The sequence below is a fragment of the Myotis yumanensis genome, unplaced genomic scaffold (genome assembly GCF_028538775.1).
Source record: "Myotis yumanensis isolate MYYU_CA2020_CCGP unplaced genomic scaffold, mMyoYum1.0.hap1 SCAF_15, whole genome shotgun sequence".
NCBI lineage: Eukaryota > Metazoa > Chordata > Mammalia > Chiroptera > Vespertilionidae > Myotis > Myotis yumanensis.
In genome coordinates this window covers 20,044,809-20,066,728 of record NW_027223766.1, presented here as the reverse complement: position 1 = coordinate 20,066,728, position 21,920 = coordinate 20,044,809, and the positions used below count along the sequence as shown (strand labels likewise).

The following is a 21,920-nucleotide window of genomic DNA, read 5'->3' as shown; positions in this document are numbered from 1 at the left end:
AGGCTTTCTTAAAATACAGGAATTGTATCGTATGGTACTTGTCATCTTGTATACACGTAATACCAAGATTTATTTTCTGATATTGCTCCTTCCCAGGTATCCCACATTGACTTCAACCCACTAACACATTGTTTCCCAGGCTACAATATTGTTCATGTGTGGCCATGGTCCTTAACAACATCCAGTAAACACGAAATTCAGAATATTGGTCTAGACATGTTCTTTCTCCCACTAAATATAAATGATAACCCCACAGGGCACTGAGAATTATTGGAAGTCACCTTGTAACCACTAGGGGGAGTCAAACTTGGGATAAAGTTGACACCTTAGAAGGCAAAGTCGGGAGAGAGGGAAACAAAATGAACAAAATAGGGCCCTTCATAGCATAATTGAGCTCTAAATCAAGCCCCAAAGCCTGGCTTAGCTTTGGGTTTTTCAGTGACATAAAAAAAATGTAAGTACCGCTTTTAATTTTAAGTCAGTTTGACATAGGTTTTCAGTTATTTGCAACAACACAAAAGTACTGATAGATGGGGGAGGATTGAATTATATCTATTTTTAAATCTAAATCAAGAAGGACCATGTCAAAGACTAAATAAGCACTTCTAACATACACTTGTATACAATGCTCATCGCCAGGCCACCCGGGTGCTGTGACAAATGAGCAGGTGTGATGTTAGAACAGGATGCTGTACCATTCCTCAGGTTCTGCCTGCCAAAGACCTTTGCTGTTTTTTATGCTTTTTTTATTTTTTTGTCTCTGAACCAAACTGGAACTGAGGATTAGATACCATTTTCTTTTTCATTCAAGGCCCAGATGGCAGGCGGCAAAAAGTTAATTTCTGGTCTCTTGGTAGAAACTGGAGGACTGTCAGCTCTTAAGATTTTAAGTAATTCAGTCGAGTGACTATAGGCACTGTAGATTTGGGAATTGTCTGTCTTCAGTTTTGTTGTTGTTTTGTTTTGTCCTTAATAATTGTAACATCTTAATATTCATCGTCAGACTCAGAGAAAATCAGCAGGGTGTCCCCCTGTGTCTGACAACATAGATTGTTTACAGGCCAAGGATCCCCAAGGATTGAGCTTTGAGCAGCTGGAGCTTCTGAGGACTGGTGTGATGGAACTCAGTCAGCATTTGGGCACATTTGGGGATTATTCCATGAGATGCTGCCTTGGGGGAAGGTTGACAATAGGAGAACAATGACACGCGAGAGAGGCAGACCGGGACGAAAAGGAATCTGTGTTGTCCACTGTATTCTACAAAAGGCGTTTAAAGCTCACAAATTTGACTCATTCTACAGTTTCAGGGAGGGGTGCAATGTAGGCAGGACTCGAAGATGGTCCCCAATATGTCCCACCTCCTCCCCTCACTCCCATAAGCGCCCAGCATAGTCCTCCCTACTGTGAATCTGCTGGCTTTTTCTCCCCTGATTAGATGATGTTAGTGGCAAGGTGACTTTCAGAAAGAAAGATTACTGAGATGTAGGTACATCCGCTAATGGCCTGACACTGTTCGAAGCTTGCAGTTATCTGCGGCTGGTAGCAAATGAGGACACCAGAGACTGGAGCAGGAGAGGATTCAACTCACCGTCGCTGGCCTGGGGTTGGAGAGGCCACGTGGCAGGGCACGCGGGGGGCATCTAGCTGCTGAGAGCAGGCCCAGGTGACAAGCAGTAAGGAGGCGCAAATCTTAGTCCTGCGGCTGCAAATACAGTCACGCTGCACATAACAATGTTTCGGTAGCCAACCGCATGTACCACGGTGGCCCCATAAGATTACAATGGATTAAAAGCAGAAAGTTTGTCTGCTATGTTGAAAGAAAAGGCCGGGCCTGACTACGAGGTCGAATGCACAGCAAGCTCCAGGGAATTTAAATATTAGGTGAGGAGGCTCAGCACTCTACCTGCTGTGGGGCTGGGGCCTCCATTGGTGAGCCAGAGGAGCAGGCTGGCGCGCAGGGGAGCCTGCCCCACGCCCTGCACGCGCACGCGCACGCACACATGCACACGTTCACGCGCGCGCACGCACACATTCATGCACACACACTTCCCGCCCTCTTCCCTCTCCCTCCTCCTCCCCTCTCCTTCTTTCCTCCCCCTTTCTCTTTTCCTTCCCTTCTTTCTCTCTCTCCCTTCTTCCCTCCTCCTGACATCTGTGCTACTTCCCAGGGCACCTCCCTCCACAGCCCTCCCCCTGCTCCTGCAATGCACATGCCCACATGCATCCACTTTATCTTTTTTAAAAAATATATATATTATTGATTTTATACAGAGAGATAGAGTTAGAAACATCGATGAGAGAGAAACATCGATCACCTGCCTCGTGCACATCTCCCACTGGGGATGTGCCCACAACCCAGGTACATGCCCTTAACCGGAATCGAACCTGGGACCCTTCAGTCCGCAGGCCGAGGCTCTATCCACTGAGCCAAACCAGTTTTGGCCACTTTATCTTTTATACCATATTATATATATATATATATATATATATATATATATATATATATATATATTAGAGAGAGGAAGGGAGAGGGATTGAGAAATAGAAACGTCAATGATGAGAGAGAAACAGTATCAATCAGCTCCTTTCTGCACACCCCCTCCTGGGGATGGAGCCTACAATCCCGGCATGTGCCTTGAGCAGGAATGGACCCAGGGACCTCTTGGTTCATGGGTCAACGCTCAACTGTTGAGCGACACCGGCTGGGCTAAAATGGTAATGATAATATGTGGAGTAGCTCTAAAATGGAAGATAAAGAAAGCCTGCAGAGTATGTGGGAAGCAGTGAGCACTCAGTGGATGAACACCCATCCTCCCACCCATGATCAATATGGAGATGACCATCTGGATAGAAGTTTTGTGATTCTGTCGCTCTTAAAGCATACACTTTTAATGGGCATACACTCCCTGGGTTATAAAATACTGTAACCTTTGTTTTTCCTGTGAATTTATGATAATTGCAGAGCTCTCCACTCTTCATCTGGTACCTTCTAAATAAGGCAAATACTATCACTACCTCCATTTTTCCAGTTCCGTGTTTTCTCAGTGTGCCCTGGGGAGCCCTCATTGCACTGCATATTTAATTAGTGTTACATGATGAGGCAGTTCAATGATCAAATACGTTTGGAGAATATGGGTTAAGCAGTAATAAACAGACTCTTTTAATCTAGAATACCTCCGAGCTTTTAACGTGTAAATGGCCATCATCAACCTCCAAAAATGTACTAGGGATTGTTTTCCAAAGTTCGTGCAACTGATGTTGGCGTGTTACCCTAGGTCAGTGATGGCAAACCTATGACACGCGTGTCAGAGGTAACATGCCAACTCATTTTTTGGTTGATTTTTCTTTGTTAAATGGCATTTAAATATATAAAATAAATATCAAAAATATAAGTCTTTGTTTTACTCTGGTTGCAAATATCAAAAAATTTCTATATGTGACATGGCACCAGAGTTAAGTTAGGGTTTTTCAAAATGCTGACACGCCGAGCTCAAAAGGTTCGCCATCACTGCCCTAGGTTCTAAAGAATACATGCTTGAAAATGCTGTTCACAGTATGAACACTAGCAAACCGTGTTATCAGTTTAGAACAAAGTAGTCTTAATTACCAACAGGTAGCATGTTTGACACTTTGGGACACCACAGATCCAAGACTCTTTCAAACATAGTATTCCGTCTGACTGGCGTGGCTCAGTGGTTGAGCATCAACCTGTGAACCAGGAGGTCACGGTTCAATTCTGTGGCCAGGACATATGCCCAGGTTGCAGGCTCAATCCCCAGTGTGGGGTGTGCAGGAGGCAGCCGATCAATTATTCTCACTCATCATTGATGTTTCTATCTCTCTCTCCCTCTCCCTTCCTCTCTGAAATCAATACAATATATATATATTTTAAAAAACACATGGATTCCCAGGCCCTATCCCAGACAAACCAAGTCAAAATCTTGAAGGGTGAGGCACTAGCATCGGTATTTTCAAAAAACTCCATCAAAGGGTTTGATGCCAAGCCAAAATTGAGAACAGTTGTGTAGAAAGTTCACATGGATCCTGAAGACATGTGGTTTGACATACCAACTCCCACTTCACAGTAAATCAAGCCACATTCAGTCGCCATGAGGCCCTACACACTTACTAGTTCATAGATGACGATAAGATCCAGTTCCCTCTAAGCAACAGGAAATCGCCATTGAGACCCATGAGGTCTGTCATGGGGACTGAATGGCCCAGCATCTGGCATACTGCCTAGCATTTATTTGACAGTCAATGTAAGTCTTTTGAATGAATGGCATTTTTAAACTTAGTGGATTAGTAGACAACTCCAATCCATCGTATATATTACTGGAATTCTGACAGCAAGGACATTATAATTAACAAGATAATCTCTATGCTTCCTTCCCACTTAATCATTTTGTACTACTAGAAGTAGTATTGTCTGGAATCTAACTGATAAATACCTCTGATTAGATATGCACTTAACAACTCCACTGGATGGTCTTTGAAACTTATTAAAAGGGGCTACCAACTCCATTAGTTTTCTATTGCTATAGTAGCAAATGACCGAAAACTAAGCTGCTTAAAACAACACCAATTTATTCTCTTTCAGTTTTGGAGGTCAGGAATCTAAAATCAAGGTGGAGCCCTAACCGGTTTGGCTCAATGGATAGAGTGTCGGCTTGCAGACTGGAAGGTTCCAGGTTCGATTCCGGTCAAGGGCATGTACCTTGGTTGCGGGCACATCCCCAGTAGGAGGTGTGCAGGAGGCAGCTGATTGATGTTTCTCTCTCATCGATGTTTCTAACTCTCTATCTCTCTCCCTTCCTCTCTGTAAAAAATCAATAAAATATATTTTAAAAAATAAATAAAATAAAATCAAGGTGAAGACAGAGCTGCATTCCTTCAGGGAAATTTTTATTGACTTTTACAGCTTCTGGAAACTCCTGAATTCCTTGGCTTGTGGCCCCTTCTTCATGTCACTCCAACATCTTTCTTCCATCATCATATCTCCTACTACTGGCTCTGATCCTCTTGCCTCCCTCTTACAAAACACCTTGAGATGACATCAGCCCACCCAGACAATGCAGGGTAAGCTCCCTCTCTCAAAATCCCGAATTTAACCACTTCTGCAAAGTCCCCTTTACTATCTGAGCCAAATGCAGGAAATTAAGTAGGACACTAAATTCAGAAAGTGCCAAAACTTAAGGTTGTCATGGTAACATGAATGCAGCAACATAACAAAACCTGTTCCTCAAAAGGATACACTAACCAGCTTTGCACAGTTATGATCTGCTTAAAGAACAGCTTCCATTCAATGATCCAGAACCCTTTACAACTACAGATTACCCCTTGTTCTGTGCCTATAAGACAAGAAATGGCTTGCCTAACCAAATTCAACTTTACAAATATTAAGGTGTCATCTACTACATGTAAGATGTGGAGCTAAGTTCTCAGAGGATACAAATATGAATAAGAACTAAGTCCTAATCCCAAAGAACTTTTCTTCCAGAGCTAAGCTTGCAAATGATGAGAAAGAAACTTCACGAAGCAAAAAGAGTGCTAAGGGAAGTCAAAGAGATGAGAAGGTTAAGACTTCTGGGAGTGACAAAAGTCTCCTGGCTCAGGTGGCATTTGAAATGGATGTGATATTTGCAAGAAGGTGGGAACACCCCAATAAAGCTCAAAGCTAGAAAGAGCTGAGTGTCAGTGTGACTGATATAAAGATTACATGAGCCCTAGTCGGTTTGGCTCAGTGGATAGAGCGTTGGCCTGTCAACTGAGGGGTTTCAGGTTCGATTCCCGTCAAGGGCACATGCCTGGGTTGCGGCTCCATCCCCAGTAGAGGGTGTGCAGGAGACAGCCGATCAATGATTCTCTCTCATCATTGATGTTTCTATCTCTTTCTCCCTCTCTCTTTCTCTCTGAAATCATTAAAGATATATTTTTTTAAAAAGATTACATGAAAGGGTCTTGTAAAGTCAGAGTCCAAAATCATAGGCAATAATGCAATTAGCAGATGTCAGTGTTTTACATAAGGATATTATACAAATTTAAAAGGTCAAAGGTCTCTTCCTATCTCTACCTTACCTGACTCTCCTACTGTAAACATGTCCTTTCAGAAAAGCCCTTATCTGATTTTTTCAAACTCATTAGGTGAGCTCATTAGGAAGTCTCCCCCTCCCTAATGAGCTCACCCATTCTGCACTTTAAGCCCCTCTTCTGCTTCTCCATTTATTTATTTATTTAGTTAGTTAGTTAGTTAGTTAGTTAATCCTCACCCGAGGATATTTTTCCATTGATTTTTAGAGACCGTGAGAGGGAGGGATGGAGAGGAGGAGAGGAGAGAGAGAGAGAGAGAGAGAGAGAGAGAGAGAGAGAGAGAGAAAGGGAGAAAGATCAATTGGTTGCCTCCCTCACGTGCCCCAACAGGGGCCATAGATCAAACCTGCAACCCAGGTACACGCCCTTGACCAGGAATCAGACCTGGAACCCTTCAATGCATGGGCCAGTGCTCTAACCACTGAACAACACAGGCCAGGGCAGCTTCTCCATTTAAATCATTTCAGAAACCCTCTCCCTTCCATGGAGTCTTATTAATTAGGTAGATCCCATACTATCTGGAAACCCTGTCAGCATGACCCTCAAAATGCATGCAGCATCTCCATGCCCACTGCTTCTGCCCAGGTGGGCCACCATCCCAAGATTGCAGCAACCACCTCTGCAAGTCTCCGTGCCTGCCACACTCCATCTGTTCTCAACACAGCAGCTCCATCGGTCCTTTAAAAGTCTAACCAACTCACTTCCCTTCTCTGCTTAAAATCCTAAATGGCTTCCAATTACTCCTAAGAAAGGCTAGTCCTGCATGGCCTACAAAGGGCCATGAAGTCCCACCTCTGTCCTCTCTGACCTCCCATCACTCTCTCCCTTGCCCAGTGCTCTCCAACCACACCCTGGCAAGGCAATGTGCTCTCTTGGAGTCCTGGCATTTGCTATCCCTCCTACTCGGAGGGATAAATCTCCCCATTTATCTACTCCTTCAAGTCACTGTTCAAAGGTCATCTTATTCATCTTAGGGGCATGGCCTACTCTGAGTGCCCCACTTAAAAATGCAACACATTCCCTTTCTCAGCTCTTCTTGCTTGGCATTGATCCCCATCTAAAAGGCTAAGATTGATTTATTTGCTTATTATTTGTCTCTACCCAGTGAAAACCCAATATCCCGAGGTCAAGAATTTGTGTCTATTCCCCCCCCGCCCCCCCCCCGCCCCCCCGCCGCCACAAAACAGTAACAAGAAGAGTGCCTGGCACAATGCAAATTGATAGAATGAATTAAAAACCAAGGTATGAATGGACTGCAAGTTTATATTTTGCTCTTGTTACTATTAAAACTTGATTGAGCCCGGCGGGTGTGGCTTAGTGGTTGAGGTCAACCCATGAACCAAGAGGTCACCGGTTTGATTCCTGGCCAGGGCACATGCCCGGGTTGTGGGCTCACTCCCCAGTAGTGGTTGTGCAGGAGGCAGCCAATAGATAGTCCTCTCTCATCAATGTTTCTACCTCTCTATCCCTCTCCCTTCCCCTCTCTCTAAAATCAATAAAAACATTTTCTAAAAAACTTCATAGAGATACAGAACACATAAAATGCAGTTTGTACTGTATAGAAGTACACATTCGATAGTTTTACCTTTTGATATTCATAAGCGATTCATATTTTGCTTGTAAAGTCACAAATAACAAAGCATTCAGTGCTTTCAGAACCTAAAAGGGGCCTCTGAGGCACAAGACATGCAGCTAGGAGTCCCAACTAGGACATAGACACAGCTCAAAGGTGGAACAAGAAGGTAAGTTACTGTGTAAGAATAATGAAAAGATACATACAGTACTCAGAAAAGGTTGTTTCTAATGGTCTCACTTACAAATCTTAGGACTTTATAAGGTGTCAGATCTTTTTCTCCAGTTCATACAATGTGTGTGTGCGGGGGGGGGGGGGGGGGGGGGGGGGGGGGGCGCACCAGATTCTCAGCTTATATAACCAGTGAGATGTAAGATTCAATAAATAACAAAATAATCATGGGCTTGAAAAAGATTTCTGAAACCCTTTGTTGTCTTGGATTTTAACTTCTGCCATTTGTATAAAATGTTTATCATCCGTCACATGGAATAAATAAGAGCCTGAGTCCTCTGGCTGGAGAGCCCTATTATAAAACCATTCTTTGCCAGCATCAGCCCCTCCATGTGAAGCGGCAAAGATGATAAGAGGATGCTGCTGCTACCCCGGCTCAGGCTCGTGGGTGAGGGGAGCCGCCATAAGGCGGCCACTCAGAAACATGCTCCAGTAAACAGATGGGTCTGCACAGTGCCCTGAAGGCAAACAGACCGGGCTCTGCAGGACCACGGGAGGGAGCGCATTCCAGGGCCCTGTGTCCCTCCTTGAGAATACCCTGCCCCTGAGTTCCCAGACTTCAAACCTCCAGCGCCTTGATCTGCGCCCCACCGTGGAAGAATCACAGAAAGCAGGCTCCCCGGGGAGAGCACGTCTCAGTGCCGCCTGGCTGTCTGATAAAGGCCTGCACCGGAACCTGCTGGGCCCCGTGCACCTGAGCCTGCACTGTCAGAGCGGCCTGGGTGTCAAGACGTGGCCAGGAAAGAGGGGGGCTTTTCCATCACTGCTCTGCTATACTGTGTCCCACTTGAGAAAGCATGTCTTCTGCCCTTTGCTGCCATGGTTCAAGGTCAGGCTTCCCCCTAATGCTTTAAAAAGAGACTGTGTCAATATGTTCTTCTGCTTAATGTACAGGCTCTGCCTACTCTGGCTACCAGGCGATTGTAGGACTTTATTAGTAATTTCACTGGTAGGTGTTCCAGTTTTGAAATGTTCTTTGGTGGAAAGTTTGGATTTTAAGTACACGGGGACAAACATACAAAATTGTTTGGAGCAGCATTGTCCTTATAGCAACAAAAAGTAACCTGGAAAACAGCATCCATCAATAGAAGTAGTTAAAGAAATTGTGGCACATACGGAGGAATAACACACAGCTTATAAAAATTAGACAGGGAAAGATGTCCATGATAGAGTAAATGTAAACCTTATGTCTGACCTCATTTCACTAAAAATGTAAATGTTTGTCTTTACATAGAGAAATAGTTAGCTAGATATTAACCAACTGCTTCAGGGAAGTATGGGGGACTTCATTTATTATTTCATATATTCCTATAAGATCTAAAAGGTTGTGATAAGCATCTACTATTCCTATAAACAAAAACCATGTCCATATGTGTGTGTGCAAGCATCCATTCTCCAGGCTCAGGGCAAAATGCAATCCAAAATAATAAATGGCACAGAGTAACAATAATTAATTTTTCATTAATTATATCTATAGAACAAATTTATGCCTTTTATCACTTCATAAGGAATATGGAATCCTGAAATTAGAAAACTGAGGTGGTTCACAGAAACACAATTTCTTTTCTTTTGACTCAAAAGCACCTGCAGCCCTGGCTGGCGTGGGGCAGCTGGTCGGAGCTTCATACTGTGCACCAAAGGGTCTCAGGTTCAGTACATGGTCGGGGCACATGCCCGGGGTTGTGGCTTTGATCCCCGGTCAGGGTGCGTATGGAAAGCAATCAACCCATGTCTTTCTCTCTCTCTCTTCCTCTCTCTCTCTCTCTCTCTCTCTCTCTCTCCCTCTCTCTTTCTCTTTCCTTTCTTCTCTTTCTACAATCAATAAAAAATATATCCTTGGGTGAGGGTTTATAAGTAAAAAAATAAAAGCAGCATCTGCAACTATCTATTGTTAAATCTAATAACAAATAAGTGAACACAAAGCCAATACTTTTAATATGATACAAGTTTAAGTGAAAACTGCAGTCTCCATGGAAATATCCCTCTTGCCCTGCACCCCCTCTCTTCTGACCCTACCCACCGTCAGTCCCCCAGATAAGCTCAGGCTTCCAGACCTGAGGACACTTTCACTTTCTTGCTTGTTCCTAGTGATGGCGAATCACCGCACAGAACACACTAAGATTCCAAAGTGTATTGTTCCCAGATTTGCTAAGATCACTTACGAGAATGCTAACTGTGACAGAAACAGGTAGACTGGCCTGCACATCGCATCACAGTTAGTCCTGACTCTCATTGCAAAATGTGGTCAGCGAGGAAAACAACTTGAAGATGGATAAAGACAATAAAATCCTCACTACCTCTCTCATAAAAGACCTGAGAAATCATTTGAAAGCTCTCGCTGACTACTCGATGCTTATAAAGGCCCAAATTACAAAGATGATACTATTTTTTGTTAAAGTGTGCTTCTAACAACCTCTCTGTGGATGATAAATTTAAATGAACATTTCTCTGCTGCCATCTCGTGGATTATCTAGGTAACGTAGTCAAAGCTCGGGAGCAGGCGAATCTAGACCTCCCCCCCAAAATTAAGCAGGATAGGAAAAGACCAGTGGGTTCCTTAAAGCCATTTATTTGACAAAACAAAATATAACTTAATGTATATGACATTCTACTTCTAACATTAAACCTCTGACTAAGAATTAGGTTTATTTTTAAGTTTAAGGTCTTAACTTTTAACTGTTACCTTGGTAAACAAAATACTTTTGCCACTGCTTAGGCAATAATTACATAAAAGATGTTATAAAATCCTATGTTAAAGCAATGGTCACTGACAAAAAACCTAGCTTTTCATGCACACTGTTGGCCTTATCTCTGCCACCAGATACTAACATTTAGAAAAGACAGTTAAAATGCCCTACCTAAACGATAATATATATGGCATTTCAGCCTAACTCCAGGCCCAGTCCCTCCAAACCCACATCCCTCTGGGAAATGACTCCAAAATACATAGCAAGAATTATTTTGTGGTCTTAGACAAGAGGGGGTCAGGGGAAAGACGGGCACCACCACCCCCTCCATAGCCTGGGCTCTGCCCAAGCACCCTTCCCCAACATCTGCGAACACTAGTCATTTCCAAAGCATGACCCCCTGGGGAGGACATGTGAACTCACCTGGTGATATGACTGCAATTGGGATCGGAACACCCACCAAAAGTATCGTGGGCAGCCTGGTTTCTGCTGGGTGAACTAGGAGTGTGATATCTTCAGACCCGTCCCCCTCCTTAAAGATTGGGAAGGGTGGGGGCAGGGAGAGCCAGCATTGTAATAGTGTGATTTATAAAAGGCACTAGCTATTTAAATCCTTGGAGTTTCCTAATGGAGAGCATAAAGCTGTCTTTTGTTATATTAATGAGGTGATTTTTTTGGAAAACACCTAGGGCGGTGGGGTAGTTGCTGAAGAGGCCAATCGTGGGATTGGAGGGTTGGAACTCTCTGTGAGAGGGGCTGGCGGTTGAATCCATCTCCAACAACCAATGGTTGAATCAGTCGTGCCTAGGTAATGAAGCCTCCTTAAAACCCCAAAAGGACAGGGTCAGAGAGCTCCCGGGTTGGTGAATGAGTGGAGGTGCGGGGAGAATGGGGGTCCTGGCGAGGGTTGGAACCTCTGCACCCTTCCCCCCATGTTGTCCTGGGCATCTCCTCCCCCTGACTCTTCCTGAGTTACATATCCTTTTATAGTAAACGGGTAAGCTAGGAAGTAAACTGTTTCTCTGAGCTCTGTCAGCAGCTCTACCAAATTAATCAGACCCAATAAAGTGGTCCTTAAAACCGCCAGGCTATAGCTAGCTAGTAGTCAGAAGCACAAGTGACAACCTGGCTTGCACTGGCATCTGAAGGCAGGGTGGGCAGTCTTTTGGGACTGAATCCTTAACCTGTGGAGCCTGATGCTAGCTCCAGATGGTATTGGAATTGAGTTGAATTGTAGGACAGCCAGCTGGTGTCAGAGAATTGCTTGGTGGTGTTGGAAAACACATCGGAATTGGTGTCAGAATCCTAAGTATCCTCATCCCTGCTCAGATGCTGAATGTGGTCCTAGTAGGCGAATGCTACTGTGAAATGCGGGGATCTGTTTAATATATGGCTGCCAAACCCACTGTCAAGTGCAATGACTAACTCTTCCTCACTTCCTATACCATTTCTGGACTTACAGGCATTCTGTGCAGTACCCAAGTTTTAGGGTCAGTAATAAACTCAGAAAGGGACGCAGGGGAAAAAATAGTAATTCTTATTAGTCATAATGTATGTATTGGAGAACTGAAGAAGAAACTGGGGCGGGGGGGTCTGCTTCCTACTCCCCTCCTATGTCCCCAGTAAATATGAGAAAGTAGAGAGTTTTCCCACTTGAGAAGGACTTCGAAGGATGTATTAGGAGAATCTTTATGAGACCCTATATTTGTTCTTCAGAATCCCATGAACAAGACTCGAATTTCCACAGTCATGGCCAGACCGGTATCTTTCAGCAGCTCCTACTGTATATAGTTAATCAGTTTTAAAGAAAGGTGGGGAAGCAGGCTACTAATACGTGATCTCAGTTGGATATATTTTGGCCTCTGGTTGTAATTTAGTTGGTTCTATGGGAAGAGAGGGGCACTGACCTCATAGATCATATCTTCTGAGTCAGATCCTGGCCTGGAAAATGCCACCTCTCCATTAGGTTCTGTAGAACCTAAGTTTGGGGCTTTTGAGATAGATTGACCAGGAGGCAGGAAAGAAAGGTGGGAGTCATCTTTTATATTAGAAAATGGACTAATATTGTCTAAATTTGATACATCAAGAAACAGATAAATGAGAATATTATTTGGTCTGGAGGTAGCCACCTTTAGAATTAAAACTAGAACAGTCAAGAAGTGACTAACTGTGGAGAGGTACTAAGAATAGAGTAGGAGATTTTTACTTTTTATTTAAAACCATTTTATATCAGCTAATTTTTAACGAAGTGTAAATATTACTTTAATAATAACTTTAAAAGTATAATTTTCTCTTCAGGACACGCATAGTTTCTAAATCACATATTCTGGGATTAACCCAAGAAGCAATATACTGAAGTCCAAAAAGCTGTTATTAATCTCGCACTGCCCCATAGCTAAGTGGTCATCTAGTAACACTCAGAGGTGCTTAACACAGCTTGAGTTGTTTAAAACAAACCATTGTTTCAAAAGTAAACTTGCCTGGACTTTTTTATGTTCTAATAATACAACTCTTACAAGGATTTATTTCAGAAGTTAAGAATTTCCTTAACTTCCCACAAATTCACACTCCCTTTCTTTGAAGAATTGTTTTTTGTATTTCACAAGCATCATCAAATGCAATTGTAAAGAAAAACTTTTAGGGAAAGATTATATTCTTAAATTTGTGGTGCTAGGAGCTATTGACCATTTTAGGACCCTAATAAGAAGCTTCCAGAAATAGAAACTAGTTTCTTGCAGAAAACTAATGAAAGTGTATCACCCCACAGACATTTCCTTGTCTGATGTGTCTTTAAAATTCACCTGGAGGGAAGATGACTGGGTGGGAGTAGACAGGATGCTTACATAGAGCAGCCTTGCTTGCTGGGCCTTGTCCTGAGAGAACCGAATTAGCACCAACAAGAAAGCAGAAGCCAGAGCAACAAGAATGCTTTCTAATAATCAGAGCTGTCTGAAAACCAAAAAGGCTGCCTCGAAAGGGCTAAGGTGATGGCCATTATAGCAATCGGGTGACAAAGCAGAACTGAATTACTACCATTCCTTTCAACTCCATTTTTATAAATGTTTCCCACTGAGTGGCTGTTGCCTCCAAAATTTATGCTGGAAAAGTAAACACGTGGGAAATACTTTTGATACAATATTTGAGCCTTGATGAATGGTGGAAATTACCCATACTGTCAGACAAAGCAGAGGAGAACCGAGTTTCCTAGCAAGTGCTTTAGGACCCTGGGATCAAGCTGCCACTAAGTCCCAAGTAGATTTAACCATCTAGAGCAGAGCTTCTCAACCTTCCTAATGCCGAGACCCTTTAATACAGTTCCTCATGTTGTGGTGACCCCCAATTTCATTGTTAAAAATTGAACATAATTAAAGCATAGTGATTAATCACAAAAACAATATGTAATTATATATGTGTTTTCCGATAGTCTTAGGCGACCCCTGTGAAAGAGTCATTCGACCCCCAAAGGGGTCGCAACCCACAGGTTGAGAAACGCTGATCTAGAGACTAGTTGCTTTTACTTGGGCTTCTTTATGGATTGTGAGCCTGTCACATTTCACTTGTTTCATGAGCATCATCTACAAGCCACACTAAAAATTAATTAGCAAGATGGAAGCATTCCTGCGATTACAGGACACAGAGAGTTGAGAATCAGGAATGCAATGCTTGCCACAGGACTACCTGGCTAGGCCAGAAAGACAGGAGCGCCTGACCATCGGGAGGATTAATGAAAGTTCCCCAGCCACTCTTCTGTGGTCAGCCCACAGTACAGGAAGTACCACACCTTAAAGCGCAGCTCCAAACAACTCGATAAAACTGTAGAAACGCACCTGACCAATTTGGCTCAGTGGCTAGAGCCTCGGCCTGTGGACTGAAGAGTCCCAGGTTCAATTCCGGTCAAGGGCATGTACCTTGGTTGCGGGCACATCCCCAGTAGGGGGTGTGCAGGAGACAGCTGATCGATGTTTCTCTCTCATGGATGTTTCTAACTTTCTATCCCTCTCCCGTCCTCTCTGTAAAAAAATCAATAAAATATATATATTTTTAAAAACTGTAGATACACGGGTAGAGAGGCCAGTCTGATACATCAATCAGAAAGAGAGCAGCTAATTTGAAACCCATGAAGATTTTATAGGCTAAGGAGCTTCATCTGCAGACATGGACAGGATCTAAAAACCCCAGGTGATTCCCAACTAAAGGACACTGAGGTAGCTTTTCCAGCTCAGGCCCTGCATAATGGCTCCCATAAAGAAGGGTAGTGAGAAGAGAGGCTGGTCTGCCATCAACGAGGTAGTGACCAGAGGATACACTATCAACATTCACAAGGGCATCCAGGGAGTGGGTTTCAAGAAGGGTGTCCCCCAAGCACTCAGAGACCCGGACATTTGCCAGGAAGGAGATGGGAACTCCGGATATGTGCACTGACACCAGGCTCGACAAAGGAATAAGGAATGTCCCATACCGTCCCCAGGTGTGGCTGTCCCGAGGACGTAATGAGGATGAAGATTCACCAAACAAGCTCCATGTGTTGGTTACCTATGTGCCTGTCACCACTTTCAAAAATCTGCAAACAGTTCATGTGGATGAGGACTGACTGCTGATTGTCAAGTAGTTATGAAAGTGCCAAAGAAAGAAAGAAAGAAAAGGGAGACTAAGGTAGTCACAACAGGGCAGCTGCCAATGATCGCCCAAGGTCTTGGTTGTGCTACTTGCTTTTCACTGCTTTAGGGTAACAGATCTTGCCTCTCCCTGGGCCCAGAAATGGCACATGGCTGGGTAACTCACTGGATGAATATCTGCTTAAGTATTTCTCTATGCACCTCTTTCACTAAATATACCATTTGGCAAAAATTTATAATAGCCCTGACTTTGTATGGGTTATCTATAACTATATGTAAACTTTTTAAATATTTGCTCAAAACCTTGCTTTATATTCAGATCATTAGTTTACCTCCTTTAATGAAAAGGTTAAAAAAAAAGATCTCCATACACCTTGGGAGATAAAGAACTGTTGCAGACATCTGTTATCTGGTAACAAAAGAAAATTGGAAGAATACAGCATTTACTTCAGTGGAGTTGCATTTCATACAGAGATGTATACACAGGAAAAAAAAAAAACCTCATGGGAGTCAAAATTATGCTTGGAAATCTAAGTCACCTTTAAAATACAGTATACAACATTTACAGACCATGTTGGAAGCAGACTCTCAATACGCCCAACACAGCCAATTTTTCCTGAGTGTTCAAACAGATGGCTCATTCTTTGGGTGAGCACCAGATGAAGTAGTTGGCTTGCATTTGAGGCCATCTTGTATATATATATTTTTAAAAGTACTTATCTTTAAACACTAGAATCACACTCCGCACAGTGAGAAGCTCACACTACACGGCACAAAGAATCTAGGATCAGTTGAAGGATTAATGTCTCCCATTTAACACCTAGTCGGGGGAATACTCAAGAGAAATGGTAGGAAGACTTAAGTTCTCTCTCTCTCCCCCAGCACACAGTGTTGGAGTCATGAAAGACTGTGCCTCTGGTGGGACTTCCCTATATTCATGAAGATATTGATATTGAAATAAAAGTCCTAAAATAGTGGTCCTATCTCACTCCTGGTACCAATTTGTTATTGCTCGGTCAGGTTACAAATAAAAAGCATGCCCAGGTAAACAAACGTAAAGGAAAAAGATTTAAAGATACATCAGATTCACTAATGGCACTAGTACTTCGGCATTATCTCTGTTTATGCCATGGCTTTCTTTTTAAAAATATATTTTTATTGATTTCAGAGCGAAAGGGAGAGGAGGAGAAATAGAAACATCAATGATGAGAGAGTATCATTGATCAGCCGTCTCCCACATGCTCCTACTGGGGGTTGAGCCCGCAACCTGGGCACGTGCCCTCACCAGGAATCGAACCATGACCTCCTGATTCAGAGGTCCACACTCAACCACTGAGCAACACTGGCCAGGCTGTCAGAGCTTTTTAACTCCAAATAATCCAAGCTGAAAGCTGGCTGGGTCATTTCATCACCACCTACCTCTGATCCCTGAAGTTATGGCCATAAAAAATGCAAACACTCCTATTCCACACAGACAACGTTGCGGTGGGCTACTTTCCTCTGACAAAGGCAACTTCATGGGCCCATCCTTATTTAGTACAGACACCTTCCAAATAATCACAAGGACAAGGTAAAACAGTCTGTGACCTGAGTAGCAGCCAGAACATACACATTTTACACCTTTAGCAACAGGCATTATAGGGTTAGTGAAAACTGGGAATGCCATCTATCCCTATCCTGCTAAAGGAAGATGGCGAAGCTTAAAAGGTTTTGTTCCTAGTAAAACTGCCTTTCCCTTCACATATTACTTCTCTAACTAAAGCAAAAAGGTCAAGTAAACAATCTGAGTTTTACTTTTCCTATTTGTGCATTAAAAAAAAAAAATCAGAACCATAAGGAAGGAAGCTTAAGGTTATTGAAAGAGCCCTAGTTGATTTGGCTCAGTGGATAGAGTGTCAGCCTGCAGACTGGAGGGTCCTGGGTTTGATTCCAGTCAAGGGCACATGCCCGGCTTGTGGGCGTGCAGGAGGCAGCCAATCAATGATTCTCTCTCATCACTGATGTTTCTATTTCTCTCTCCCTCTCCCTTCCTCTCTGAAATCAATAAAAATATTTTTTTAAAAAAAGATTGTTGAGAGAAATGGATAGTTTAAAATTTTCAAAATTTAAGGAATTGGTTATATTTACTCAAATCATTTTTTTAACTCAGTTTAATAAAATGTAATTGTTCCTTACATTTAGTGCTTGTGAGGATTTTTAGACTGACCAAGCCACCTTGCATTAGAGCATCTGCAATGATTAAAGAAGCATCTCCCCATTAGTGATTTAGGACTTCATGGTTTCCTAATGACTACCATTCTTTTCCTTTGAGATTTAATGAATATATAACACAAATACCTTCTGTCCCAATTTGTTTTAAAACCTGAGCCCAGCCCTAGCCAGTTTGGCTCAGTGGACAGTGTCAGCCCCAGGACTTAAGGGTCCCAGGTTCGATTCTGGTCAAAGGGCATGTACCTCACTTGCAGGCAAACAGTCAATGTTTCTCTCTGTCTCTCCCCCTCTCTTGAACTCTCTCTCTCTCTCTCTCTCTCTAAAAAAAAAAAAAAAAAAAATCAATGGAAAAATATCCTCAGGTGAAGATTAAGAAAAAAAAAAAAAAAAATCTGAGCCAAATTCAGCTCCAGACCATGGTTTTGCTCAAAGAACTTCTAGATAATTCTTCCATAGCCTCTGAGGCCTGTGGCAACCTAGAACAGGTGGCAGTTACCAACCCCGCTATCTGACACTCCACACCAAGGTCCCTTCAAACTCTGTGGGCACAGGCTACTCTGTAGATTTCTCACCTTTGTTCATTTAAAGAAGGGTTCTGGCCCTAGCTGGTCTGGCTCAGTGAATAGAGTGTTGGCCTATGGACTGAAGGGTCCCAGGTTCGATTACAGTCAAGGGCTCATGCCCCAGTGCAGGCTCAATCCCCAGTGCAGGCTCAATCCCCAGTGTGGGGCATGTAGAAGGCAGCAAATCAATGATTCTCTATCACCATTGATGTTTCTATCTCTCTCTCCCTCTCCCTTTCTCTCTGAAATCAATAAAAATATATGTTAAAAAAGACACCACAAATGTGAATCTGAAATTTAAAGGGTACAGAATCACTCTCCTTTAATATTTTTTCTTCAGTGGTTCATTTGCCAGAAAAGGGGGTTGGGAGGATAGTTTCATAAAAAAAACAACAACTTTCACATCTTCAGTTGAAATCAAAATGACTCCTTAGAGAGCATACAGGTACAGAATCTGCTTTATAGTGTCTATTGAAAATAAACCAAATATCCATTACATTTGTGTATTTTATACTTACAAATTGTAATATACACACTAGATCCCTGCATCTGCATACACACATAAACTGGCTATATTTAGTTTAATAATGAGATTGCCTCTCTAAACGGTACAATAAATGTTCAACTATTTTGAATGGCTGCTATTTCTATTTTATGGTCAGTGATATGTCTTCATTGTTTTAAAAATGTAGACAACTGAAATTAAATAGTCAATACCATTCCTCTACAGTAAGCACTAATAGGTATGTTAGACATAAACATAAACACTTATAAAACATCCTAGGCATTCCTTAGAAACGGGTGAATAAAAATAACAGTCATAGCCCTAGCTTGTTTGGCTCAGTGGATAGAGCGTCAGCCTGCAGGCTTAAGGGTCCCGAGTTTGATTCCAGTCAAGGGCACATGCCTGGGTTGCGGGTTTGATCCCCAGTAGGGGGCATGCAGGAAGCAGCCAATCAATGATTCTCTCTCATCATTGATATTTCTCTCTCTCTCTACCTCCCCCTTCCTCTCTAAAATCAATAAAAATATATCTTTTAAAAAAAATAAGTTATAGCTACAAAGTTGTGTAAAATAGTGTTTTACCAATGATATTTTTGCTTCTAGACTTTTGGATTAATATTTTTAATTTGGAGAATTTATAAATATACAGGAAATGTGTTACATCCATTGAACAAGACCCAGAGACAAACATAATTCCATGTTTATGTAATTGCAGGAGCTGTAATTTATAACAGATACCCAATAGAAGTGCAAGCTTATTACAACTATCAAAGGCTTCTTCATTCTAAAACATTTATGCTTAAATAGGGTTTAGCTCTAAAATTTTTATAATCATTTTAATTATTCAATTGCTTATATTTAAGCTTTTGCTCAGAGTGCCTTCAGAAAGTTTTGAACTATATTCTTGCCCTTTTGGTATCTTTTTCCTTTGATCATGGTCTATAATCTTTTTTAAAATTTTGATTGATTTTGAGAGAAACATAGATTTGTTGTTCCACTTATTTATGCAATCATTGGTGGATTCTTGTATGTGCTGTGATGGAGGATCAAACCCACACAGCCTTGGCATATCGGGACAATGTTCTAGCCAATGAACTACCCTACTAAGGAGATCATGGTCTATATTCTTGATACCTGGAGAATACAAACATTCTGGGGTATACATGTTATCAAAGTATTTTAGAATAGGTATATTATTGGGAGCTAAAATAAAGGAGAATTTCAAGGTTAATAAAGAATATCGGCCATCAAAGAGGTGGCACCATGCCCAATGCTATTTAGTTGAGACCCACTGAATTAGATGCCAAGGGTCACATGAAAGATTAGAGAAAGTAGAGGGTAATCTTGGAATCTGATAGTCACTCGTGAAAATAAACTCATCTGTGGGGAAGCACGGGACTTGGTTGGAAGGTCTGTAAGGAGGATTCTTTGAAAGGCCCAGGGCCTCTGAAGGGGACCTTGCTGAAGGCAGCAGCCCCTATCTTGACTTTTCCAAACAATTCCGATCCCCGGGGTGTTTTGCTAGAATCTCTCTGTTTAGTCTTTAAAGACTCGACCTTGTAGAACAGGGGTCCTCAAACTATGGCCCGCGGGCCACATGCAAATACAAATATTGTATTTGTTCCCGTTTTGTTTTTTTACTTCAAAATAAGATATGTGCAGTGTCCATAGGAATTTGTTCATAGTTTTTTTTTAAACTATAGTCCGGCCCTCCAACGGTCTGAGGGACAGTGAACTTGCCCCCTGTTTAAAAAGTTTGAGGACCCCTGTTGTAGAAACACATACTTTCTCAAGGATACTTACCCTGCTGATTGTATCTAGAGGTTAATTTTAGTTCAAGCTGTTGTAAGAATAAAAGCCTAAGAAGGCAGGCAAACAGGACTGCTTTTTATTTCTAAAGTAAAACAGTCCCTTAGCCCTCTCTTTCACAGAAATGTGTATCAGAGCAATCTGTTCATCTGTTGCTCAGGGTCTGCTGGTCAGCCCTGGCACTCATCCATGCTAATATAAAAAAATGTGAGTGGATAACTTACTAAGACTGTGCAAAAAAAAAAAAAAAAAGACTGCACATTCTCTGTTTAATTTTAAATAGCCTTAACATAAAACTTATTCAACTTGCCTTCTTAATCCACTAGACTTAAAGAACAGTAATATAGGAAATTCTGTAACGGGTCAATCTAACAAGTCTTCATTCAGCCTTAAGGAAGGACCCAGAAGAATTCATCTATCAAAGGTTAGTCCTTCCACCCCTATTCTGGATTCCACTTACTTCTGAACCTCATTCTATATTAAATGTTTGTTACCTTATCTCTCACCTGGATCCATCGACTAACATTTAAACATTTCTGTCTCCTCCATCTTAAAATACCCAACCCTGGACCCCACATCAACGTCCTTGCCCACAATCCTATTTTCCAATGTCCCCTAGCTCAGTGTCCAACAAGTCCTTCAGTGCAGCTGCTAAGAATCCTGGGAGTCTCCCCTCAGAACGAACCACCAAGTTCTTCTGTGATACTGCCTAAAATACCATCTCCAACATGTCACCTCTCTCCATGCCCAATGCTACTTACCCGAGTCCAAGCCACACTGCCCCTATATTACAAGCATGGTTGAGCCTAGCACATAACCTGGCATCCTCAGATCCACTTTCCTCCTCTCAAGTCCACTCTTCACATTGTAGCCTACATAATAGCACCTTAGGCAAATTACTAAACCCATGCTCCAGTATTTTATATGTAAAGTCCACCTTTTCTTTTTTACAGATTGTTGTAAAAATACTAGACAAAAGTAATTAGCAGCTGCGAAGCATAACAAATGGTAGCTATCATCAGTTTATTAATGTACAGATACTTAACAGCGATTGAACTACTTATATTAGGAGAGGATGTACTATTCAGGGACTTAAATCAAAGGACCTATGGAGTCTTATCTGGACTTCACCAACTTTCCAGTCTTCTCTTAGACTCAACACAGCCTCACTCTTACATGAGCCTTCACAAAGCTATTATTCCCTTTGCGTGGACTATTCCCCTTGTCCCACTTGGCCAACTAACTCCTGCTCATCATTCAAGTTCTAGTTTAATCTTTAATTTCTCCAAGAAGCCTACCCTGACTCCCCGAATCCCTGGTTCCCAACCAACATCAGTTCTCCCAAACCTACTGTACTATTTCCTGGTATATCACATTAGTAATTATCTGTTCCAAGATCTTCCTTCCCACTAGGCTGAGTCCCATGGAGGGTTATGTCTATAATTCCACCAATTAGCACCATGACTGGGACAACATAGTTTTTTAATTTTTAATTTATTAATTTTTTTGAGAGAGAAACATCATTTAGTAATTGACTTTAATGATGTAACTGAAAAATACCTTTAAGCACTACACTCTGATAAGAAACCTGTGACTCTCAGCATGAGTTGGTAATGTTGGCATTTCTCTATCACTT

The 21,920-nt window shown here is 42.2% G+C and overlaps 1 pseudogene; it reads left to right on the top strand.

Annotated features, from left to right (window-relative positions):
* The first annotated feature begins 14,814 nt into the window (after window positions 1–14,814).
* LOC138993058 (large ribosomal subunit protein eL31-like) lies at window positions 14,815–15,172 on the top strand (annotated as a pseudogene).
* The last annotated feature ends 6,748 nt before the right edge of the window (window positions 15,173–21,920 follow it).